Source organism: Urocitellus parryii, chromosome 2, assembly GCF_045843805.1.
Source record: "Urocitellus parryii isolate mUroPar1 chromosome 2, mUroPar1.hap1, whole genome shotgun sequence".
NCBI classification, from domain to species: Eukaryota; Metazoa; Chordata; class Mammalia; order Rodentia; family Sciuridae; genus Urocitellus; species Urocitellus parryii.
In genome coordinates this window covers 51,115,686-51,140,798 of record NC_135532.1, presented here as the reverse complement: position 1 = coordinate 51,140,798, position 25,113 = coordinate 51,115,686, and the positions used below count along the sequence as shown (strand labels likewise).

At 32.6% G+C, this 25,113-nt stretch overlaps 1 protein-coding gene across 1 annotated transcript in view; it reads right to left on the bottom strand.

Annotated features, from left to right (window-relative positions):
• The window catches only part of Pcdh17 (protocadherin 17), a 95,731-nt gene that overhangs the window by 35,386 nt on the left and 35,232 nt on the right, over positions 1-25,113 (bottom strand). The window lies entirely within an intron of this gene.

The following is a 25,113-nucleotide window of genomic DNA, read 5'->3' as shown; positions in this document are numbered from 1 at the left end:
ACTTTCATGGTTGTCCTCCCTCACTAACTTCATGTGTTGAAAGAATGACATAGTTTCCATGAGGACTCCTGCCTACCCAGTTTACAATGTGTCCGCCATATTACACTCATGAAAAAATCATTAAATGACTGAATCTTATTTTGCAGAAATATTTTTCATTATTATCACATTATCAATCATCTATATCACCAGAAACAGGATTGCTGAAAATTTAGAAAAACACAAATAAGTTTTCTAAGAATTGGCAGTTATTAATATTACCCATGTGGAAGTAATCATACTAAGAAAATAATTGATGAATTTGAGTAGAGGTTGTCTTATCAGCATTAAAGTGGTGAGACTTTTCAGTTTTCATATATGCAACATTATGAAGTGGTCAGACAAATTAAAGTTAATCCAGTTTGGTCCTCTCAGTTATAGGCCAGGCATTTAAGACATACTCAAGCTGGGAAAGGCCCAAGCCAAAGACCAATAAGCACTGTTCTTATAACTGGGTCAATACTAGAACTCAGTCCATTAATTCCTGATCTAGTGTTCACTACAATGATATTGAATGTTCTAAATCTGCTTCTAGGTATTTAATGATATATTAAATTGCTTCAACATAATACATAGCATTTATACAAACACCCATCCAACTCTGACACTTCAATGATCAGTAGGCATTTGAAAAACAAAAACAAACTTCAATGAAGGAGAAGGATCTGCCTTAATGAATACAGTAACTAACCTTCTTTTTTTCTGTCACATAAATTCTTAAAATGCATGTTGATTAGTACCAAGAGAGAGATTTTATTTTACAATCACAATCTACTGCTGCCAACTTAATGCCTTAACTACATAACAATCCAAAGAGAAAAGCGCAACACCTCTAAAGGTTTCAGAGTAAATGGGGTGGGGTGGAGATGGAAGAATGTTGGGTTAAGCTTTTTCATTGGAGGAAAACTTTTCCAAGATGTTTCCACCTCACTGTACTATGAATGACCTAAATTAACAATCTCTGTCCATACAATTCATCTGCACTTAAATACTCTCACCGAATTCCAACCACCCTGAAAAGGTCTGTACTTGATGGAGGGGAAGATAATTTGTCACCTGTGAGGGCTTTGCCCATACAGGGAGCTCCCTCCACACAACTTCAGCCTTTGACAACAGTGCATTGAACAAGAAATTTTATGAATTCATCAATTTTATTAATCATGGGAGTATCCATGCTACCTATCCTCTTTTGTGGACAAAAGTCCTATTATTTCTTTCAGGTACTCATAGTTAAATTTGTCCAATATATACTCTTTGATCTATTTTAATCAAGTATTATAATTTATTTAACATTATAATTATAATTTTATAATTTATTCAACAGAATCATAATATTATAATAATATAAGTATGATCATATTTTACTTTGATGCTTAAAAATGAAAGGCATGGTACAAGCCAATAAATAATGTAAGTATTTTTTACCCTTTGGTTTCTAGAATGTTACTTCGTGGCTAGCTCTTGATAATGCAACTTTAGATTTGTTTACAATGAAGACTTGGCTTCTTTAAGAGGTTAGAATGGTATTTACCAGAGTCTGAGGAGGGAGTGAGAGAAGGATGAGGAAAGATTAGTCTATGAAATTATGTGAAATCCATAAGTATAAAATTGTAGTTAGGTAGGAGACATTAGTTCTGGTGTGGTATTACACAGTACAGTGACTATAAATGATGATAATGCACTGTACATTTCAAAAGTCTAGAAGGAAGGATTTTGAATGTTTTCACCACAAAGAATGATGAATGTTGAAGAAAGAGATATGCTTACTCTGATTTGAACATATACAATGTATACATGTATCAAAACACCACGTGATAGTCCATAATTACGTTCAGTTTTTATGTTAATTAAAGAAAAAAATTAAAAACAATAATCCAAAAGACCCCACAAAGTCTATAAAATGCAAATTTAAATCTATTTGAGATAGTGCTTCACCTAATAATAACTTCTAATTTGCACATGTCAAATCACCTGCACAAACTTTCCAGGAACCTCTACTGACATCAAGGGGACTGTTCCACACACCTCAGAATAAGTTTCAGCTCTAACTCATACTGGTATTTTATGGGTGATCTTCAAATTCTAAATGTCCAACTGTTTATCTTTCTTTTAAAATTTCAGAAATTAATTTATTTAGCAAATGTAACATAGAGAACATAAAATCATTTTTAAAAATGAAAAGTAGAAATGAAAATGAGAATAAAGTAAGAGTTAACTACTTAAAATTTCATTTTATCAAATGAATTTGGAATTACAATAATGTTCCATTTTTAGACAATTATAATCATGAATTAATATTCTGGATACATATTAGAGATTACTGATTGAGTGATAGTCTGGCAGCTAGAAAATTTCCTATTTTACTCTGAACTCTTAGTTTATGTGTTAAAAGGATATGGCTCACTGTGTGTTCATGAGAAAATGCTAATATTTCAAATAAGAACAAAATCATCATGGCAAAGAGAATAGTGATACAGACCATGATGACATTCTAGACTCGAAAATCCAAGCATTCTTTGTTCACTGCTAAAAAGGCTTCAAATTATTTAATCATAGAACATTTCTGTAGGAAATGATAAAACTTTCATTCACCCTTGGGAATGCAAATGCATCTTTTGCCCTACCAAGTTTAACACCATCAGAAAGTGTAGATTTTAGTTTAAATCATACATTGTTATCTTTTTTTTTTTTTTTTTTTTTTTTTTTTTTTTGGTGGTGCTGGGAATGGAACCTGCATGAGAGACAAGCACTCTACCAATTGAGCTCAATACATTGTTATCTTATTCCAAATCTAGTTATTGTGTCAAAAACATCTCTAAATCATCCAGATTTTGTTTGTCCTACAGAATTATTCAGATAGCTTATTCAAATACCATTAGTTATTTGCAAACAATATCAAGTCTTGATCTGTCCATTCATTTTAACCACCATATAATTTCTGGTGTTTATCACTTTCTAAGGGGATTATTGACTTACACTGGCTTCCTTAATTTCACCTTTCCCCTCCTACAATTTATATGTGTAGTCATAAAAAAGGTTTTCCTAAATGGCTGCCCTAATGATGCTCCTTTTTGTACAGTTTCAATAGTTTCTTAGGGATCATTAAAAATGCTAAATTCTTACGTTAACATCTAAGGTTATACAAAATTTGATTTCAATGTTTTTTCTGCTAATGTTAATGATTTTTAAAATAAACTTTACTTTATAATATTTGCAATTTTGCATAAAAATTGAAAAGATACTACAGAAAGTTCCAGGTACCTCACACCTGGTTAGCCCTATTATTAAAATCTTTACATTTTTGTGGTATATTCCTCACAATTAATGAGCCAGTACTGATACCCCATTATTAACTACAGTTCATACTTTATTCAGATTTCTATATTTATTAACATATTCTTTTTCTGTTTGAAGATCCCATCCAGTGTCTCATTCCTCAATTTTTTCACTCCATATGAAAGGGATAAAATTTAATCCTACAATCCCCAACATCTACAGATATATTTTCTGCCTGCTTGATTTTTATAGTCATGTATTATCATTGAAATTCACAGGATAAATCTAAGTATTTTTTTAGACATATGTTTATCACTGGCAAAACATCAAACTAGATATTGTTCCAAAAACTTGGAATAACACAAACATATTTTGGAGTGACATAAGCAGCAAAAAGTCAGGAATGAAGTTGATTTGGGGCACAATTTCATCTTTCAGTGCTTTACATTGTGCTTAGCAAAAATAACTGTTCAACTCGTTAATGCAAGCTATATTTGAGAAGGCAGAAAAGAATGTGTACCACACTGAAGAATCAGCAATGCTTCATAAATAAGCATAATTATTGCTGGATAGATTTTTTACCTTGTCCGATATTTTAAATAGATAATGCATTAAGCACACAATAATTATAAGGGGATATTTACAGTACTAAGGAAACAAATTACTTCTAATCTCCCTTAAATAAATTAGAAAGAAATTGTAGATAACATATTAATTACTATCTATTATATCTATTCATCTTTGCAGGTTGCAATAAGGATTTTTATGGTAACATACTATTGACTCAATTTGAATTTCAGCATGATGTTGAATCAAAGCAAGTAAAAATCTGACTTCTTTTTAAAGTTATTCATGATGCAGCTAAATCCCCTCTAAGGTAGAATTAAAGACTATGTTGTATTATTAAAGTGAATTTTAGTAGTTTGACATTATCGAACTGACATCAGAGAAGAACTGGTTACATCTGAAGAAAATAATAACAATCCAGGGAACACTGATGACACTAGCAAATATATCAAGTTTTTAAGTGAAATGATAATATGTAAGTAACAAACATACTCACATGAATGTACATATTTATATTTACAACTCCATAGTTCTAAAACTAATGAGGTGTAACACCTCACCTCTATTTTAAAAAGCATAATGCATACTCACAACATCAAGCAAATAATATGGCTTTTTAAAACTGTTTTATTTTCTTCACTCTTTTCAGCATTCAACATTTTAAAAAATAGGGGTTAATAAAATATAGTCATGTGAACACAAAAATAAGCAAGTTAATAAAAAAATGGTTTTTGAATACACTCATGTTCATAAGTTTATGTGCAGATCCATTATTTCATATTGTTTATAAATTTTGTGATTTCAAGAATAAGTCTCTAGCAACATGGTATAATTTTCAGGCAGTAAATGTAAGCTAAGTGTAATTTAAAAGTTTTTTAAAAGCTTTGCCATTAGATTTTAAAGATATGTGTGTATACAAAACATCATATATATTATATGTGTGTGTGTGAGTATAATGTAGAAAATATGGTTTAGTAATCAAATATATAGAAAGCTAAAATTACATCTCATTAAAATAAGTCTAAGAGGACATTTATTTCCTAATTTTGGGGAATTTATGTAACAAGTTTACAGAAGTAAAATTTGTACAAAAGTATAGTGTTGGTGTCTTGGAAAACCCTGGCCCCTGGAGTTTTTCCTTTACACTTTTATTTTAAATAGAAGTTCTCTAAGGGAACTCACAGTGTGTCCAGAAAGGTACACTTACCCTTCTCTCTTCAGGAACATTTTTTTTTTTTTAAATGAGTATCTTTCTCTATTTCTTTCCTTAGTGATGTTTTATTATCCCTTTGACACATCTTTCATTTCTACCATTTTTTTTTCACCACATCCCTATTGCTTTAGATGGACTTACATAAACTGGTGTTTTGTAAAATCAGTGTTCATGTGGTTACCTATAGCAGTGTAAGGGTGGTCCACTTTATGCTTTGAATATAACCTTTGCAGCTCTTCCACTGAGACTTATTTATTTTTTTTTTTCAAAGCAGACCTTTCTTTCTCTTCCTTTCTCCCACTTCCTCCCTAATCTGTCCTTCTTTCTAATCTCAGGGAAGATTAACTTTCCTTGCATCCTACCTATGCAAAGCTCCTTCAGCACACACCCATCCTGGAACTAAATAATATTCAGATTGGGGGATGGCACCAGAAGATTTAAGAAACAATCATCTCCCAAATTAACAAGTGAATTGAAACACCAGGCAGAGAGCCCTAGGAATGTAGCCTTTGATTCACCTTTGTAAAAAACGCTCTGTTCTCAGAGAATCACAGCCCAAGACAGGAGTACTCTGTGTTTCTTCTTTGCTAGAAAAGCAATAAAACTTCTATTTCCTTTTTCTCAAAACATGTGCTTGTTATTGGATTGGGATCTGGGACAAGGACCAAGCTTCCTGAAACATCAGTATTTCACAAATAAATGAACACTACTATCTGGCTATTCAAATTTAATTATTTCATTGCAAATACGTCTTCTGGGCCCAGTAATAGGAAGTGCCACTTCTGAGTCCTGTGGCATCTTTACCAGCTTCACCTCAGGGTCTTCACTGCATTTACTCATACGATAAATTTTTATTTTGCTTATCTGTCTCCCGTGTTTCATCATATTGTCAACTTGATTCACTATTTTCCTGAATGTGTCAGTTTACTACTTGAGTTTTTTTGTGTATATGCTTTATAATCCAATATTAGTTATAGACACTCAAAATGTAACTCAACTTTATTCATCTCTCCCTTGGTATCACACTATATTCTGAGGATCTACAGTCTCACATTTCAAATGGAACAGCCACATGTTTCAAAATGGATTATACACACTTTTTACATTATCTCATTTCTCTTTTCACCTATTCCTGTGCAATCATTTGCTTTCTCTGCATGCTATTTTTGCCTGCCAACAGTATTCAATAGCCCAGCAGTGTTGTTAAAAATCTCTTGGAAATTCTGAATACAGAAAAACTATGACAACCCTTTCATACTGTCTGTCAGGAAGGTAAGGCCTTTCTTCTCCAAATGTGATCAATTCCATGGCTCTCTTGTATCTATCACTTAGAATGGTTAAAACTTCGTTTTTCTTACATGGGCTATTGTCATTGTGAAATAATAAGACTTAGGAAAATAGAATTACATATCTTAAGCTAAAATTTTGACATAGCCACAGAATATATTGGTGGCCTTAACTAATTAGTTCCTCCATTCAAAATGGAAATGGTTAATACCTACCTTATTAAAATCACATATGTCAAGTGATAAAATTTAGGTAAATATGCATAATTCAGTTCCTTGAATAGTCATTGCATGTTGGATGTATAAGAACTGGCTTCCCTAAAGGGTAAAGGTTAATTCAATACCATGTCCTTTACCTGATCAAGATCCTTTATCATTTTCTCAATGACTTCAGAGTCTCCAAAATCTTCTCCTCATTCCATGCTGATAATCTCTGATAAATTTTTCTCTCTTTTTCAAAAGGGACATTGGAAAAACATTGGAGAGTACAGCAAGTATCCCCTTCCCACCACATTTTGGGGGAGGCCAGTTAGTGCAAAAAAGATCTCAGAACTGGAAGTCTCTATCTTTAAAAAAAAAAAAAAAAAGAAAGAAAGAAAAAAAAGGAAGGAGGAAAAGTGTGAATAAAGAAAGGAAGGGAGGGGATAGAAAATGAAGATAAAATGAAGATAAAAGGAAGGGAGGAAGGGGGAAGGAAGAAAGCCTCCACTACTCCACTACTGTAGTGAAGTGAGCAAGCAGGAGGCAGTAGTGACTCAGAAGACCAAGTTTGAAAGTTCAGATTAGTCTTTCAAATGTCTGAGGAAGGCACTTTAGGATTTAATTAAAGGAGAACAATGATTTATTTACATTTGTATGAGATGACTCTCTTTCTAATGGTTAGTGATTTAGATAATAGTAAAACAAGGAAGTTGTGGCCAGAAAGAGCCCCAGCGTGGGTGGAGGAGGTTGGCTGAGGGAAGGGAAGACTTTTCAAGTGGAATTGGGAAGAAGCCACCACTGGAGTTAAGAATAGATTTTGGAATTAAGAAAAAAAAAAAAAAAAAGAGGAATTCTTTTGTTTCTGACTGGAGACTAGGTGGATTGTACTATTATCTGAAAGAAGCTGGCAGGGGAGACTTTGGGAAACAAATGGAGATAAAGTGCTGGCAAGTTTGGATGGAGAAAAAAAATGAACTGAATGGAATTTAATCAAGTGTCTTTTTAATCCATTTTAATTGTGTCAAAACTTAGATCAAGTACCTAAGGGTGAACCACAGTCTTTTGTATATTATGGATAGTCAATGTAGTAGAATAAACTTTTTCTGTGTTTATATAACACAGATATTTCCGAATAGTCTAAAATAGTTCTAATCCTACCACTAGGGCTAGGACTTAGATCCAGTGCTTAAAAACAAAAGAGATCGTATGTATTGTTCCAAATTAGCAGAAGTACCACTTTGACAAATTTAAGAGACACTGAATGAAAAGACAGATCATAAATTTAAAATTGTCTTGTTATATCGTAATTTTACCACTGATAACACATTAATAAGTTAGGCCTCTTTGATGAATGTGAAGCTTAAGAGTATATAGAGATGAAATTATTTTAATGTGTTAACATGGGAGTTATTTTGTGCATTCTGCTCATTTTTTATAAGACTGTATAGAGTTAGCAGAAGAACAGTGGTCATTCTAAGTGAAGGCCAGTAGACCATATAAATACCAAACAAATAAAATCAACCAAACAAATAAAATCAACCAACCAACCAACCAACCAACGAAAAGTTCAAGATATGAATCTCATTTTTAAATACTAGGCAAAGTAAGACAAAATAATAATAGATAACTATATGTGGTCCTGAAGCACCCTTCATAAGTCTATATACTTAGGAATAAAGTATCAAATTTAATTCTTTCAAAAGTAACATACCTTATTTTCAACTTATAAATGCTAGTATAACTGCCCTGCAAACTCTCCTTTGTACATTATTATTGAAGACTGTAAATAATCAAAAGGGACAAGAGTGGAAAGAGTAGACATGATATTAGACACATAACTAATGCATTGCTAAGGACATCAACATGAGCAAGTTTCTTCAGTACTCAAATACTGAAGTTTTTCACTTAACAAAAACAGTCATTACATGTTCATCTGAGAACAAATTATGTTTAAAAATAATTGTGCAGTTCAGGAATCACGGTAGTTGTTCAATAAACATTTTCATTTTATTTCTACTGCTGGTGGTTGGAACCAGGGACACTCTTCCACCATGCAAATCCCAGCCCTGTTAGTTTTTTGTTTTGACATGGGGACTTCCTAAATTTTAGAGGCTGGCCTCTAATTTGTGATCCTCCTGCCTCGCCCTCCTGGAGTTACTGGGATCACAGGCTTACAACCTAATCCCCAGTTTGTTGTTTCTTCCTTTCAATTCTCTCTTACTACTGGCCAATCTTTTGTTCTCTGAGTGAAAAGGTTCCATTTTCCATGTATTTATAATCATTTAAGGGTTTCATCAATACTGTTTTTAATGTAAGTGGGCTATCTCTGTTAGAAATGAAAATTAAATGGGAAAAATTAAATTTAATCATCATCAACACAAAGAAATAAATGGTGTTTGGTATTCTTCAATTTTTCTTTTGAGTTATGTTTATAGCTGAGAATAATTTCAATAAAAATTCATAGCAGAGCTATTATGATATAGAAAAATTAAAAAGCATTAAACATATCACTGCCCTTTTGAATCATTTGATGTGAATGATCATGTTGGACATTGTGATATTTTTATTTCCATGCTTCTGCTGGTTTAACATTAATTGATCAATATAAAACAAAAATCTGTCCAAATGACCCCACTCAAAATAGTTTTTACCTACCTATAGAATAAGATTTAAACTTTATTACTGCGTGCCAGGATTTTCATAATCTGACCTTACCCATTGCTTCATTCCAATGCATTTGCATTATAACTCTACATCCCAGATTCCAATAAAAATAGCTCTACTTGTTTGCCATTCCTGGGTTATACTATGACTTTCCATATCCCTAATTCTCTGATGATGTGATTATCCCACCTTTTAATATTCAATTCACCTTCATCTAGAAATTCTACTTTATACTTTCAAGACCCTATTAAAAATCTCATCTAATTTGTGGAGTTATTTTCTATTGATTTCTCTCATAGAATTTATTTTATTTATACACGTAAGATAGTAATTATACCTAAACAGAAAGTTGACATCTCAGATGAAATATCTTGCACGTAAAGAGTGTCATTTATGTGAATGCTAAAGTAATATGCACTGAATGATTTTATTCATGTATTAATTAATGGTAATAAAATCTGTCCATGAGCAATAGTCACAATATTTTCTCATGAATAAACAAAAATTCTAGATTCATATTTACTTAAGATTCAATCTATAGTCTACTGTTTTCCAACAGTGCAGAGTAATGTTTGCAGAAATCATTGAGGGAATTTTGTATACATTAAAATTTTTACGGACTTCTGGCTATCTCATAGAGCTTTTAGGATTTTAATTGAAGGAGAAAAATGATTTACTTACATCTATATGAGACGACTCTCTTAAATTTTTAAATACTGTTAGCTTGTAGGGGTAAAAGGTCAGATGTCTATATAAAAGTAATTAAATAATAGATGAGGTAATTAGAATTAAGAAGAAAATGACTGAGGACAAAGAAAATACAAAACAATTTCATCCTCTAATATGAATTTCAAAACCTCAAGGAAAATAAAATCCAGAAGACACAAATCAATTTCCATAAAATATATATTTTGTTTCAAAAATAAACTCAATCTCAGGATGGGGGTGTATTTCTTATTGGTCTACAAATCCTAAAACTGCTACTCAAAATGATCGTATGCTGTGAATAACATTAAACATGTCAAAAAATGTTTTAGCTTCCCAAAGTAAATATTTATTATATTAAAACTACTACAAGGTTATAGATTACTTTTTCTATATTCAGTCTGATGCAAAATTTTATAAGCTACTATATTAAATAATTTCACTTGGTGGTAGACGGTATTTTCATTCTACTGTCACTTAACTCATCAATATAACTTATTGTTAGGAATTTAAGGAACAAAATGGCATAATGTACAAATTAAGAACAAGTCAACATATTCCTTGTCCATAAATTCAAAATTTAAAAAAAAAGCAGTTGCATAGTGGTCAAAGTGACTCGAACTGACATAGATGATTTATTAATTTGAAGCATTTCATGTGAATAGTCAGACTTTTCACTATATAACTGTTGATGTGTTTGAATTGGGGTACTGCCACTGATTCCAGAATGGATATTACATAACACATGTAGAGCACCACATAAACTAAGACAGAAAAAAAAATTTTAATTCTGGATGATATTCTATTCTAAGAATTACAGGCTTATATATCATAACATCAGCTTTCAAAAATTTATGAGGCCTATGAGATTGAAAAGGAAGAACTGATATTAATATGGTAATATATTTGATTTGATATATTACAGTTTCCTATTTCTTTTTTTTTTCCAGCTATAAATATGAGATAATGGCTACATCTGTTTTTGACAGATGTGTTTGCCTTATGGTAAACTATCTTGGTAATTTCCTGAGTTTCTCCGGTATTCACATATCTGCATGTCATTTGTATAAAAAGTGTTCATATGAAATAAAAGAATGATGAACTTTGCCTCGCACTTTATAAAGAAGAGTTGGAGACACCTTTTAGGAGCTCCTGATAATTATTTTCCCCTAATTCCCACATTACTATTTATCTTTTCAAATTAATTTCTCCTATCTCTCCCTTATAGAGAAAGTTTACTTTAAAACCATCATCCTCATAATGCTCAAGTAAGTATCCTTTGTCTAGTTAAGTCCTTCAATATTTCCTTCCAATTGGATCATTTGCCTTAGTGTATTCAGGTGCTTAAAAAGCATTTTCAATCCATAACACCATTTTCTTAGGTGTTTTCCCCAAACCCCTTTCCATTTTCCATTATTTGACAGTCTTCTTGAAAGGGCAGGGAATCTGTCGAATTTCTAAACAAAATTCCAGGATATATCCTTTGTATAATTATTTTCTTTTTAAATTTTTTTATTCCTCCCTCTTAAATCCTCTCATTGAAATCAAGTGATGTGTCAGTCATCTGACTGCATAACATCCCTTGAGTCTCTTTTCCCTGGTGTTCTCTAAAGAGGCAATCTTGCTTCCTTTGGGCTGACATTGGCACTGTGACAACACAGCTTTTTGAGCACTCTCCCCCCTTTCTTCTGGACCATTCCTTTCCTGTTTTTGATAATTCTTCTTCCTTCTTCCTTCTTCTTCTAGGCCATTCTCTTCTGGATATCTCAAAGTGTTCATTATCCCTCAACTTCATGTGTACTTTCTGTATCTATGATTGTATTTAGGTAGTGTTTTTACTTTGATAAAAGTAAAAATCCTGTTCATCTATAATGTCATACCTAAATTTCATCTCTTAAGAAATCTTCATTGAATAGCTATCAGTATTCTATTCCTCTTTTGAAAGCATCATATTTCTTTACCTACACTTAAATAATGACATACCATTTCCCCTTTTTATAATATGCTTAATGCTTTATTTGCCTTACTATACTATAAATTCCTTGAAAATAGCTTTCATGATTCCAAGGAGGGTTTTCCATGCATTGAATCCTCATTGGAATGTAGGCTCCTTGTGAGCAGGAATATTTATTTCACTAAATATTCCACCCATAACACTTGGGATAGTGCCTGGTGAATACCAAAAACCCAGTAAATTTTGGATGAGCAAACATTCATTGTATCCACTAAGATGGTCCTATGTTTGTAATAAATATTGAACAAGGAACTAGTTAAAAATTCAAAACATATTGTTCCAAGTGAATGCTTCTTTACTTAAAAATAAAAATAGTGAGTCACACACCTATGACACTGATGCCTGACTGCACATTTGGAAGTGTCCTCAGAAATTGTCAGCCATTTAACAGAACCAGTTCAGTATTGCTGAGGGCCATTACCAAGTAGGTATTGACGCATCGTAATCCTTGCCAGTGTACCCCATGTTAAATGGACTTGCCTTGGAAATTTGCTGCGACCTTGCTTGTGTGTTTGAGAAAGATGACCCTGCTCAAGGTGATCGAGGGTGGATCCAGGTTTGAGGAAGTATCCTGCAGGTTTGAGGAAGTATCCCGGTCCTTGGGCTTAGGGTGTTCCCGGTTTAAGGCGTTTCCCGGTTTAAGAATATGGGTTTTAGGGAAGTTGAGGTTGAAGATTATTGCTGCTGGGATTAGGGTGTTCCTGTTGCTTGTTCCCGTTGAGTTCTCGTGAGATTCAAATGGGATTTTGGAAAAAGCCTCGTGGAGTAGGTGAAGTGTGCGGCAGAAGGAGACTGCCCCTGAACGTGTGTGGAGGCTGGTGTGAGATCCGGAATAAAGAATTGCTGTTTGAACCTACAAAGCTGTGTGGTGCCTCCTGATTCTGGTGCCCCCCAAGACATCGGCAAATGGTGGCCCGTACTCGGGATGTCTGAAGCTTGGGGGTAAGTGAATTTGCTCCCTCCCGAAGGAGAGCAAAAAAATGGGTGACCATCTCAAAAAACAATGTGTTCTTGTTGTGATTTATTTTGTTTTTATTTCAAGTTGCCTGTTCCTAGAACTTTCTCAGGCAAACTGGGGAAAATGGTTGACTCAAGGTTTGAAGTTGTTCACCTCTGAGGAAGAGAAATTGTTAGAGGAAGGAGGCACCCCAGTGAGACCAAGAACAGCTAGGGCATGTGTTGATACAGTACAAAAATGTAGCCCATGGCTTTTTAAAGACGAGTTATTAAGTATATCAATGGGACCATCATGGTATCCTGTAGAAGGATTTTTCTTCAACAAGAAAGAGATGGCTAGTTCTGTTTACTACATTTGTCTAAGATCTTGGTTTTTACAGACATCTGATTAATTACCAAGCTAAAGTGTTAAAATATCAACCACTAAATATAAAATCAAGTACTCTTTACTTATTAAGTTCCATAAGGTAATATATTTAAACATTATGTGGGTTTTCATAAATTGGTAAATGGAAAAAGGTTTAATATTGCTTTGGTCTGTGTCTTTGCTGAAACAAGGTTACTGAGTGTTAAGATTCTATCATGTGTAATTTATATACAAATAGTATAAGAAGTTTCAGTTGGGTTTCAATTACAGCATAATAGTACCTTAAAAAACATGAAAGTATTTCATCTTATTAAAGTGGAGTAATTTTATAAGGGTTGTTTCAGAATGTGAATTTATAAAAAGGGTTAATAGCTAGAAAAGAGATATAAAAATATTTAAGATGTGGAAATATATTTTAATATAAAAGGTTAAAGGAAAAAGAAATGTTTCTAGATGAGATAATTTTTGTGTGGTAAAGTAAAAAGTTGTCAAATGCCATTTAAAAGGATTTTGAGGAAACTAGACTTACTTTAAAAGCTTAAGAAAGGAAGAAAGAAGAAAAAGATATTTGTACATGGCAGATTGAGACAAAGCTTCTCAATGGAGTAAAAAAGAGCCTTTGGTTGAAGGGCAGCCATGTAAACTAATATTAAGCGATTTAAACAGAATCTAAGCCTCGTTTTAAAGAGTAAAGCTGTAGGTAGTGAAAAAAGTACATTTAAAAGTACAGTATAGATGATAATTGAAAGGCTTTAAAAGATTAATTTGAAAGTGGTCGAGATACCTTCATGGCGGAAAAAAAAAAGATTGCTTTACTCATCAAACTATTAAAATGTACTTATTAAACTAAAAAGAGGGAGATGAGATAATCTTTGTGGTAAAGTAAAAAGTTGTAAAATGTCTAAGTATGTTACAAAAGATTTTAAAAGGTTAAATTGAAGGTGGTTAAGATGCCTTCATGATGAAAAAAAACCATGAAAACTGGAAGATAATAAGATAAAAGATTTAGATAAAGAAGATTAAAAATTTGAAGTGGAAAACTTCAAAAACAGAAGTACAGAAAGGTAAAAAAAAAAGAGAGAAGATATAGAAAGATAAAGATATAGGAAGATAATAAAGATGTAGAAAGACAAGAATTTTAAACCCACAAAATAGGAAACAAGAAAACTAGGAGAGGAAAAAAGCAACTAAGGGTAAATATAAAAACCTTAGAAGAAAACTAGAATATAGAAATAAGATTGAAAATGTCAAGTAAAGGTATTTCAGATAGAAAATGCAAAAGGCTAAGACAACTATGGTTTAAAACCACATCTAAAAATTAAAAGGATTAAAGTAATTCTAAAACTAAGGCAGAATGCTTTTGAAAGACTTAAATTTAAAAGGATCTTAAAGGGGTATATATCCCCCAAAGATAAACTTAAAATAACCCTTTTTTACTCTAAACTTTTTAAATTTGGATTCATCAGGACTTAATGCTGTGGAAAGACATATGTATCCGATAAATGTACATAAGCCTAAGGTACTTTGGAAAGATATTCTAACAGGACAATGGAAAGGTCCCGACCCAGTTATTGTCTGGAGTCGGGGTTCCGTTTGTGTGTTCCCACAGGGAGAACAGCAGCCGATTTGGATTCCAGAGAGGTTAACCAAAACAATTTCTACAGAAAAAGAAGATGATTTGACTGAAATCCATAACAGCTGATATCCAGAGCTCCAGCTTGGCTATTCTTACATCTGCGACAGTGATTAACCACGGTGCTTTTTTTCAATATCTATTTTATTATTGCATTTTTCCCACATCATAAAGTTCTATTTTATTTTTTGAGCTCATACAAACCTAGGTTAATGTTTTTCTGATCAGTTTTGTTTTTTGACTGTGTTTTATTTTTTGACTGTGGAGTTTTTAAACATTGCAATGGAGATTTCACTTAGGTATAGCTACAAGGCCTTTACTTATTATTGTCTTATGTGTTGTATGTTATGTGTGTACTGTTTTGTGTTGCATGTCAGTATGTGTGTATGTCCATATTTTTATTTGAGGAGCGCTCATGAAAAAATGGATCCGAATTTTTTTTTTTTATTCACGTGATTTAAGTGGTTTAATCTAAATTAGGTAAACAGCTGTTAATGATTGTTTTCAAAGGTGGTTAACAGATCTGTTTGCTTGCTATTGTTTTTAAAAGTGATTAACAGATCTGTTTGTTTACTTTCACTTTTCCTTTTCATTATATTTAATAATTCTGTTCAGGATAATGTCTCTTTAACATCATTGCCAGAATTCCCATCTCCATCCCAGTGCCTGTGAAGACTAAGAAAACCAAACTACAGCTTCTATGATCACAGTAAACTGTATAAACTGATGCATCAATGAATATAACTCAACAAGTAATGCTCAATCAAGGACTTGATTTACTTTGGGAGGAAATGGACATATTGATAGACTCTTCCACTTTGAACTGCCTGCAGAACTTGCCTGGACTATATATCAGTTGCATGCATTGTGAACTATCGTCTGGTGCAGCGAATTGTGGTACTGCTGGCATATTTTTGCTGATGGTGTCACCAGTGATGCAATTTCCTTGCCAGCGCACCCCATGTTAATTGTGGTAACACTGGCATCTTTGCTGATGGTGTCACAGTGACGCAATTTTTCCAAAGGAGCCGTCAATTGGCTTGGTGTCTTGGCATTTCTGTGTCTTCCTCCCTTCTACTAGTGATGGTCTAAAATTTGGGGGCCAACAGAGGTGAGGCAAGAACCTCACCCCCCCACTGGTGCTTAGGCCTATCCACAAGCATGGCTGAATGCTGGACCGGTAGTCAGTGACGGGTTGATCTGGTTGCAGTGGATTCAACCTAAGACAGGAAGTTGACGCCCAAAGGTCAGCTCTCCCATGACGGGTAAGAACCACATGTTGAATTGGACAACCTACCAGGCACGGTCCTAAGCCACATTGCTTGTTGTTTAATTAATCAGAAGGGGGGAGATGCTGAGGGCCATTACCAAGTAGGTATTGACGCATCGTAATCCTTGCCAGTGTACCCCATGTTAAATGGACTTGCCTTGGAAATTTGCTGCGACCTTGCTTGTGTGTTTGAGAAAGATGACCCTGCTCAAGGTGATCGAGGGTGGATCCAGGTTTGAGGAAGTATCCTGCAGGTTTGAGGAAGTATCCCGGTCCTTGGGCTTAGGGTGTTCCCGGTTTAAGGCGTTTCCCGGTTTAAGAATATGGGTTTTAGGGAAGTTGAGGTTGAAGATTATTGCTGCTGGGATTAGGGTGTTCCTGTTGCTTGTTCCCGTTGAGTTCTCGTGAGATTCAAATGGGATTTTGGAAAAAGCCTCGTGGAGTAGGTGAAGTGTGCGGCAGAAGGAGACTGCCCCTGAACGTGTGTGGAGGCTGGTGTGAGATCCGGAATAAAGAATTGCTGTTTGAACCTACAAAGCTGTGTGGTGCCTCCTGATTCTGGTGCCCCCCAAGACATCGGCACAGTATCATTTTGTTTTAGACAAAATTATCCAGCTAATATATTGATTAAATTTGACTATCAATTGCATTTGGCTGACAATGAAAAAGGAAAAAAAAGGTCCATTTTAGTCAGATAACTCATTTAGAAGTTTTCAGATTTTTGGATTCATACAGAACATACTGAGAATTCTTTTTTGGCAAGTTGAAATATTTAACTTTTCTTCCCAATTTCTAAATGTTGTATGCTCTAGGACTTCATCCTGGCTCCTACTTATTTTTTCTTTGTATTCTTTCTCATCAATTTACTTGAATTAAAGTGAAATTTTATGTCAATGATTTCTAAATGTAGACAGCCCAACCTTTCTGGTAGCCAAAATGTAAATGACAGGTGCCTCTTCTGATACTTCCACATGGGTGCCTCAGACAGGTCTAACTAACAAGTTCAATTTTAAATTCTTCCTTTTAATGACCCAAGTATTTTCTAATTGTGTTTTCTCTGGAGTGACCTCACCATGTCTTCATCACATTAATAAACTGAATCACTGTCTACTGTTACAGAATTCACACTCCAAAGATTTAAAAATACATTATTTTATACTGTTTCCAAATGTTCTCTCAAAGATCTGAAATTGTTTTCTATTTGCTGTTGTTTTCCTAGTATTTCTGAATGGCAATGGTTCAAGTGATCCATATTATTGAGTCATTTCCAGTATAAAATATGGTATTGATCATTTAAGTTAAATTAACACATAAATGAAAGTTTTAGCTTTCATTTTATATACAGCATCTAAAACTTAAAACATTAATTAATTCAAGTTTTATTTCATTTATTTGAAAATCAAATCATTTTTTCCTTTTAGAATTCCTTCATCCCTAAATCAGTTTTAAGTAAAATACTAACCAATCCATTATAACTACAACATTTTGACATATATACCAAAATGCATTTCAAATTTTTTACTTAGTTCATTCCTGCTACTTTATCATGACTCGGTGTCTCATTTTTCCCTGCCTGGGACTACTTTCCCCTGCTTTCTAAAGGTATTACTGTCTGCCTAGGTATTGTCAGAAAAATCATTGCTTTAAGATCAGAGCTTGAACTGTTACCTCCCAAACGCCTGCAGTAATTCCCTAACACACTTCACATCACCGGGCTTCCAGCCACATCCCTAGTCCCACATCTGCCATTCCTAGTCTCACGTAGTGGTACTCATCTGCTCCCAACAGCAACTTGCCACACATTGCTACATTTCATCTACGTTTCTGAGAGCGTCCTGTCATCCTCCTTTCTCCAACTTCATTCTGCCAAGGAAGCAGAAGGATCTGCTCAGATGTCTCCTATGCCAAAAATATTCTTCAACACCCTAACTCTGGGCTGGATTTTCTTTTTTATGACTATTATTTGTATGGACTTGTTCTGCTGCACTGATCTCATGGTTTATATGTCAAATTCTCTTACAACACTGTGAGTTCCCTCAGTGCCTTAGTTCATGTCTATATTCATAAACACAGTCATTTGTTAAAGAATGTTTGAATAAATAAATACATAAATAAAGATTGAAAATCTCTTCTGCATCCCCCATTTCTCAATGCAGTAAAATATCAAGGGACAACAAGTAGAAGTTTTTCAGACTGAAAAAATAATACTATCCTAGTGTTTGGTGATAAATATTTCACAGTAGCATCAATGACTAAATCTGGATTATATATTTTATTGTCCTCTTAGAGGTTTTATTCAATATTTGTTAGAGAATCAAGAATTAAGCTCTCCAACATTACTGCTTACATAGTCAGATTCATAAAGAGATAAAAGGTACTGTACAGATCCAATGTGCCTGTTTAGAGACCTACAGGTCTAATTATGCTCTATAGGAATGGCATGGTAGGATAGAAAAAGCTTTAGACTAGACATTTATAAACCCTGAATCAGCCTTACCACTAACTTAAGGCTTTGGAATCTGTTTTCTTACTTGTAAAATTAAAGAGCTCAAAGTTTCTTCTTAACTGAATATTTTGTAATTTGGCTTTCAAAAGAACAGAGAACCATTACTATTGAAGCATGCTACCAAAGTAAAATAACACACAATTTCTGGGGGAAGTTTTAGACTTGTTAAATTAACAAAATTATTTTCTTACAGTTCTTAATAAATGGTTGAGTATTATACCAAATATTTGTAATTTATAAACACACTTAAAATTCTCTGGGTTGTGTTGAGATATTTGAGAGGTACAATAATTTTAAGGAAGGAGAGGGTGTTCTTTGGGACTCTGAGAAATAATGTCCCAACATTCCTAATTAGAATGTTTAGCAAAATTTACTGATAGGCATATTAAAGAAAGAAATTTCCCATATTACATCTACTCTGTAGTAAATCATTCAACACTTATTCAGTGGCTTTACAATGAGCATAAAGTTTGATGATGATAATATCTCTATTTTTAATGATACCAGCAGCTGGAATCTAGAAGCAGATTTTTACCCATGAGAAAAAGAGATGTCACTGAAACTCTTAAAGTCAAGTGAACTGGAGGATAGTTGTGAAGTTTAATAAGAAAATAAACTGATCCTGCTTTCAGTTTGGGGAATACATTTTTCCAGTAAATTGTATGGCCAAGTGAATTCTGAAAGTCCTGAAAGACATCACAGGAATGTGAAAATATTGATAGTGAAGTATTGTTAGGTAAATCTAGTCTAATAAAAATGTACTGGGTTTGAAATAATAGGAATTCATGGCAAATTATACAATTTCTCAAACGTCACTTACATGAATTATAAAATATCAATGTCTTCAAACATTTGTAACTTATTTTTCTTACAATAAATATTTAATAATTTACTCTAATTCTCTATATGACAATAATTTTTCATTTCTTTAATAAGACCAATTTGTTATTCATAAATTTATGGGAGCATTTCTTTAATTTTTTTTTTTCTGAGATTGGCCAATGACTGCTAAGAGGATGGATGTAGTCATCACTTCATTTTTCTTGCTCATAGGGAGTTGCTTTTGCAGCTGCCTATTCTGGGGAGGTCTGGGAAAAAGGAAGGCTTGATAGGAAGGGTCCAAACTGCATGAATCATAATGAGGAAATGCAATACAGAGCAGAAAACTTGAGAACATAGAAGTATTATCCCGACTATAATTCTAGGTTAGTTCTAGAGAAAATTGCAAAGAATGTCAAGTGTGTGCTCAGCCCCTGAGTCTGGCTTAGTTTCTCCTCCCCTAATCTGCATGTGTGATTCTGGACTCACTCACCCAGTGCACAAGAGCCTAACTCCTATTCTCTAACTTCCCTACTGCAGTTTTCTTCAGCAGCTCTTTTAGGTGAAGTTCAGGCCATGGAAATCTTCTTACTCTGTTTTCTTTCCATATACAAGTAAAAATACATTGAAATCATAGTCATCACACACTGAATTATGGAGAGAGATTTGAAGAAATGAAGCTTAGAACATCTAACGAACTCTGGAATCACGTTAACAAATATTTTTTGTCCCTTATGGAGAACACAAGCAAAATTTAAATACTGACTTAGAGGAAGAACAAACATACTACCACAAAAAGATCAACTGGCTTTAATTCTGTAGCTTTCTGTAAGGCACTATAAGAAAACAGGAAATTAAGAACACAATTTAGCTTTAAAATTGGAATTAATTATAGCAAACAAGGGTTATTTGGTATTTTGTCCACAACTTTTCATGCAATTTTCAAAGCTGGGTTTTAATCAAGGATTGTACTGTGAAATATTTTTGACCCAAAGTGCAATTTAAGCAGTTAGAAGTTCTAACAGTGGAAAAAAAAAAATATGGAAGCCACAGAATGAAATATAAAAAAATGAAAATTGTAAGGCACTTAAATAAATGGAAAATGATAAATAATTTGAATGGAATAATACCTAAGAAGCACAAAATATTTTGGAATTCAATCACAGGGGAAGGAACTGACAGTAAACTACTAGAAGCCTTAAACTTGGTAATGTTCCCTTGGCCAACTCTCACACAGGTTGTCAATAAAATTACAATGTATGGTTCTATTTCACTAGCTTCTGTCATTAATGACTTGGTTTTCGGTCATTTATAAAGATATCAGAAGGACTGATTATCCCTGGAAACTTGAGAACTTTCACTTGGTCACCAATAAGATCAGAAAATTACTGGTAAGCAATTACTAAGATGCACATTTATTATTTAGGAATCAATGGAGATCACTGCATTTTAGGTAATGCTTATTAAATCTTTTGGAATGAAAAAGTTATTGCTAACATTTAAATCATTCATCAGGCATCTAGTGGTAGAATTCAAAGGTATAGTACTGAGTGTAGAAGTCAAAGTGTGAATAATATTCTGAGACATAAAAGGTAAGTTAAGTTCTATTCTTTATAAATAAATATAATATATATAATATATAATATATTACAATTATATAATACAATATAATATTATATAAATAAATATAAATAATAAAACTCTTGAGTTCTATTCTTTATAAATCTGTATGTGGCTCTTCTTTACAAAAATAGCATTAAGTGTATTTTTTATGAGTTCTTGATGTCAGATTTTCTTATTCTAAAATAAAAAGTCAGTAAAATAACAGCAAGTAGCCTTGTGCTGTGGTGCATAACTGTAATCCCAGCAGCTCAGGAGGCTGAGGCAGGAGGATCTTGAGTTCAAAGCCAGCCTCAACAAAAGTGAGGCGCTAAGCAACTCAGTGAGACTCTGTTTCTAAATAAAATACAAAATAGGGCTGGGGATGTAACCCAGTGGTAGACTATCCCTGACTTCAATCCCTGCCTGGTACTCCTCCCCAAAAAAAGAGCAAGTGCTGCTTTGATCAATTTTGTATGACATTCTTGATAGAACAATGGCATATTAGGCATAAATATATATTTGCCTTTCTCTTCAAATAATGTGATATTCAAGTTCCAAAATCTTTGAATTGTTTATCTATCTTCTATCATCTATCCATCTACGTACCCCCCATTCACCTACCTACCTATAATATTTGATAAAGGATGCACAGAATGTGGAAAAAACAGGACACCTGAATGCACATAGAAAAAAAACTAAGTACATCACTTTTTTTTAATTCTACTTAAAAAACCCTAAATAACCTTTTCCTATTAGAGGGTTTATTAACATAAAATCCTTAAAGCTACCTTCTGCTATAGCACAGCATATAACACCTTCAGTGAGCTGCTGAATCCTTTCCAATATTTTTGCTAAAATAATAGGTAATACATACCAGTGCTGTGTATCTGGAATTATTAAGCTGATGATAGCAAAAATACACAATTATGAGAAACAGAACAAATACAAAAAATAACTCAAAGAGAAGAAAAAATAACATTTGAGCTAATAAAACAAAAATCTCAAGAGATCTAAGTCATTTCCAGAGGAAAACTATAATTAGCAAAAATAGTACCATTGATAATATGAAAATTATTTTTGAAACTTATTTGAATTGTGACAGTGATAAAAGGGTTCTTTTAAATTAACTCTTTGTTTCTATTTTATAGGAGACAATTTCCTTTTGTTTTCTAGGACATTTTTTAAAAGTACTAAAAATTAAGGTCTAACATTTGAAATGTACATGAAATAATTATTTGGATATGGCTGTCATGGTCTCTCATCTGTAAAGGAAGCTGTTCTTTTTATGTGTGCACTGAATTCAGTGTGGCATTGCCTGTCATGATGTTTTTCAAATAAACTAACAGAATGTATTGACCAAGAAAATAGCTGCATGATTCTTCAACATTTTACATTTATTTCTTAGTAAACAGCTTATTATGCAAATAGCATAAATCACTGGCTAAAAGAGTAGGTTCAAAAGGCATGTGTTTTATTGCTGCTTTTCTTCTTTTTTTTCTAAATTTCTTTACTACTTATAACTGCAGAACATTTTTAAAAGTGCTTAAATCTATTAAGTGTGAGAGTAATAATACTTACCTACCCATAAATGCTATGAATGTTAAATGGATCAGGTTTAAATACTGAGCAAAAGTATTTAAGTAGCCAGTTTTTCAGTCAATGCGTATGAGCTATTTTGATTTTGTCCCCCTTGGTTAACATACATGAATTCAGCTTTCAACTTAACTCTTTCATGTTTTCTTGATATATTGTCACAGCAATGAATTAAAATGGCATTAGAGAAAATTCTCCCATTTGGAGACAAAGTTATAGAAAAAGATGTAAGTTTTGTCTATATTTAGCCTAGGATTAAACTTCAACCTGCTATTCAAATTAGTAAATTTGAAACAAGCTTTACTTTCTTTAGATAAGAAAAAAAAACAAAACTTTTTCGATATTCCAGGTTAAATAAGCGAATGTTGCAATGAAATTTGCATGTTTATGGCAAGTACTAAGAACTCAGTAAATTCTAGTCTCCTCTGAATCTACATAGGTAGACAGAAAAACAGATACATGTATAGATAAAACACAGATGAGAGAGATGATGGAATGAGATAAAGTAATGGACAGATGAAAAGGAAATAGGGAGATGTATGACAGAGACAGATGAAAGATTAGAGACAAAAGCAGAGAGAGATCTCTCCTTTCTATCAGTTACATATGGTTACTTGAAAGCAAGATTTAAGTAAAATTTATTTTTGACATTCTTTAAAAGTTCCAATCCTTCCTGAAATGTTCAAGCACTTGATAAATATCTAGTAAATGATGAATAAATTAAATCTATGAATCAGTCAAGGAAATATTATTATAGGTAGCTTTAAAAGTAATATTTTGAAATGGAGGTCAGTTTTTCTTTCCTATGTAATTGATAGATCACCTAAACCCAATTTCTATGTGCATAATAATTTCCCTATATTTATTAATATTTATTTTAGTAATAAAATTAATAAATTATCAATATTTAATATTAATAAATTACTATTAATAAATATTTATATTTATTAATAGGGACATGTGGAAATTATTTGCTTTACAGAATTTCTATTGGCATTCTCATTCTTATACTGCCAATTATTTCAATGTGTAATATTAATTAAAATATATTTTGGCCTTTCACAAGAATGATAGCCACTTTTCCAAGAATTAATTTTTATATAAAAATTGAAAAAGTACATTTGTAGTATGACTTATATTTTCAGAAATAATTAGACTCTCTCTTTTTTTTATAGGGGAAAATATTTCAAATACACTCCCATTAAATATATTAGTTAGTGAGTAAAAGCAAATCAGAGTTAATATGAACAGCAAATTTTTTATTCTGTTTCTTTTATTTATATAATTCCTTATAAAGATATAACAGTACATGCAGACTCTTCACTTACTCTGTGCAGCTTTGTGACTAGTACCTATAAATCACTGTATGTATCATACACATAGTTGGGTCTATCTCATGCTGTGCATTCAGACATCAAGATCCAACAATTCAGCATTTAAAATGTATTTAAAAAATCTTTATATATTATAATATTATAGAGCTACAACCCATTATGACAATATAAGTCACTTTAAATAAACATCCAAATTTATAGAAACTGTGAAAATCAGATATTTATTCATATTGCTTCTGTTAAACATAATTTTAAAAATAGTATTGCATTGTTATGTAGAAAGCTTTTGTAATAAAAATCAGGAAAACATCATTAATCTAACACTATTTAGCAAACTAGGCTTTTGTGAAGTAAACCTTCAAGTAAGTACAGCAAAATTTTATTCAATGAAGATAGAAATATAAGCATTTATTTCTGTTTTGAATATATAAAAGTATTATATATAAACTTTTTAATATATTATATTATGTATGTTTGTATTGAAATTTATTCATAAAGTTAAAAATTAATAAGACTGTATCTACTCATGTTTGAATACAGAATACACTCTAGACAAAAGTTTGCTTTTTATGAATCACCAAACAATAAATAATTTAGAAGCTATGCATGCATGGTTTAAATGTAGCTTCTTTCTCCAAAAAGCATCAAATAATAAATACTAAGTGTACTTAATAGTATACCTACTTATCTAACAAATGTATTTGAAATAATAAAATCTGATTGATACAGCTCTTTTCTTTCCTTCTTCTTTGTGTATATGTGTGTGTGTGTGTGTGTGTGTGTGTGTGTGTGTATGTGTGTGTTGCTGCAGATTGAACTCAGGGCCTTGTGCATGCAAGGCAAGCACTCTATCACCTGAGTTATATCCCCAGCCCCAGCTTCTTTTCATTTTTCACTCTAGAACATAAAACAACCTATGTATAAGCTGTAAAAGTCTTACACAGAAATGTCTTAATTCTCTTTGGATGAATCATTGACAAGTATTTTATTGTGTTTGAAACAATAAAAATATAAACAATAAATAACACTAAGTGAACAAATTAAAGATGGACTTTTAGAAAAATATG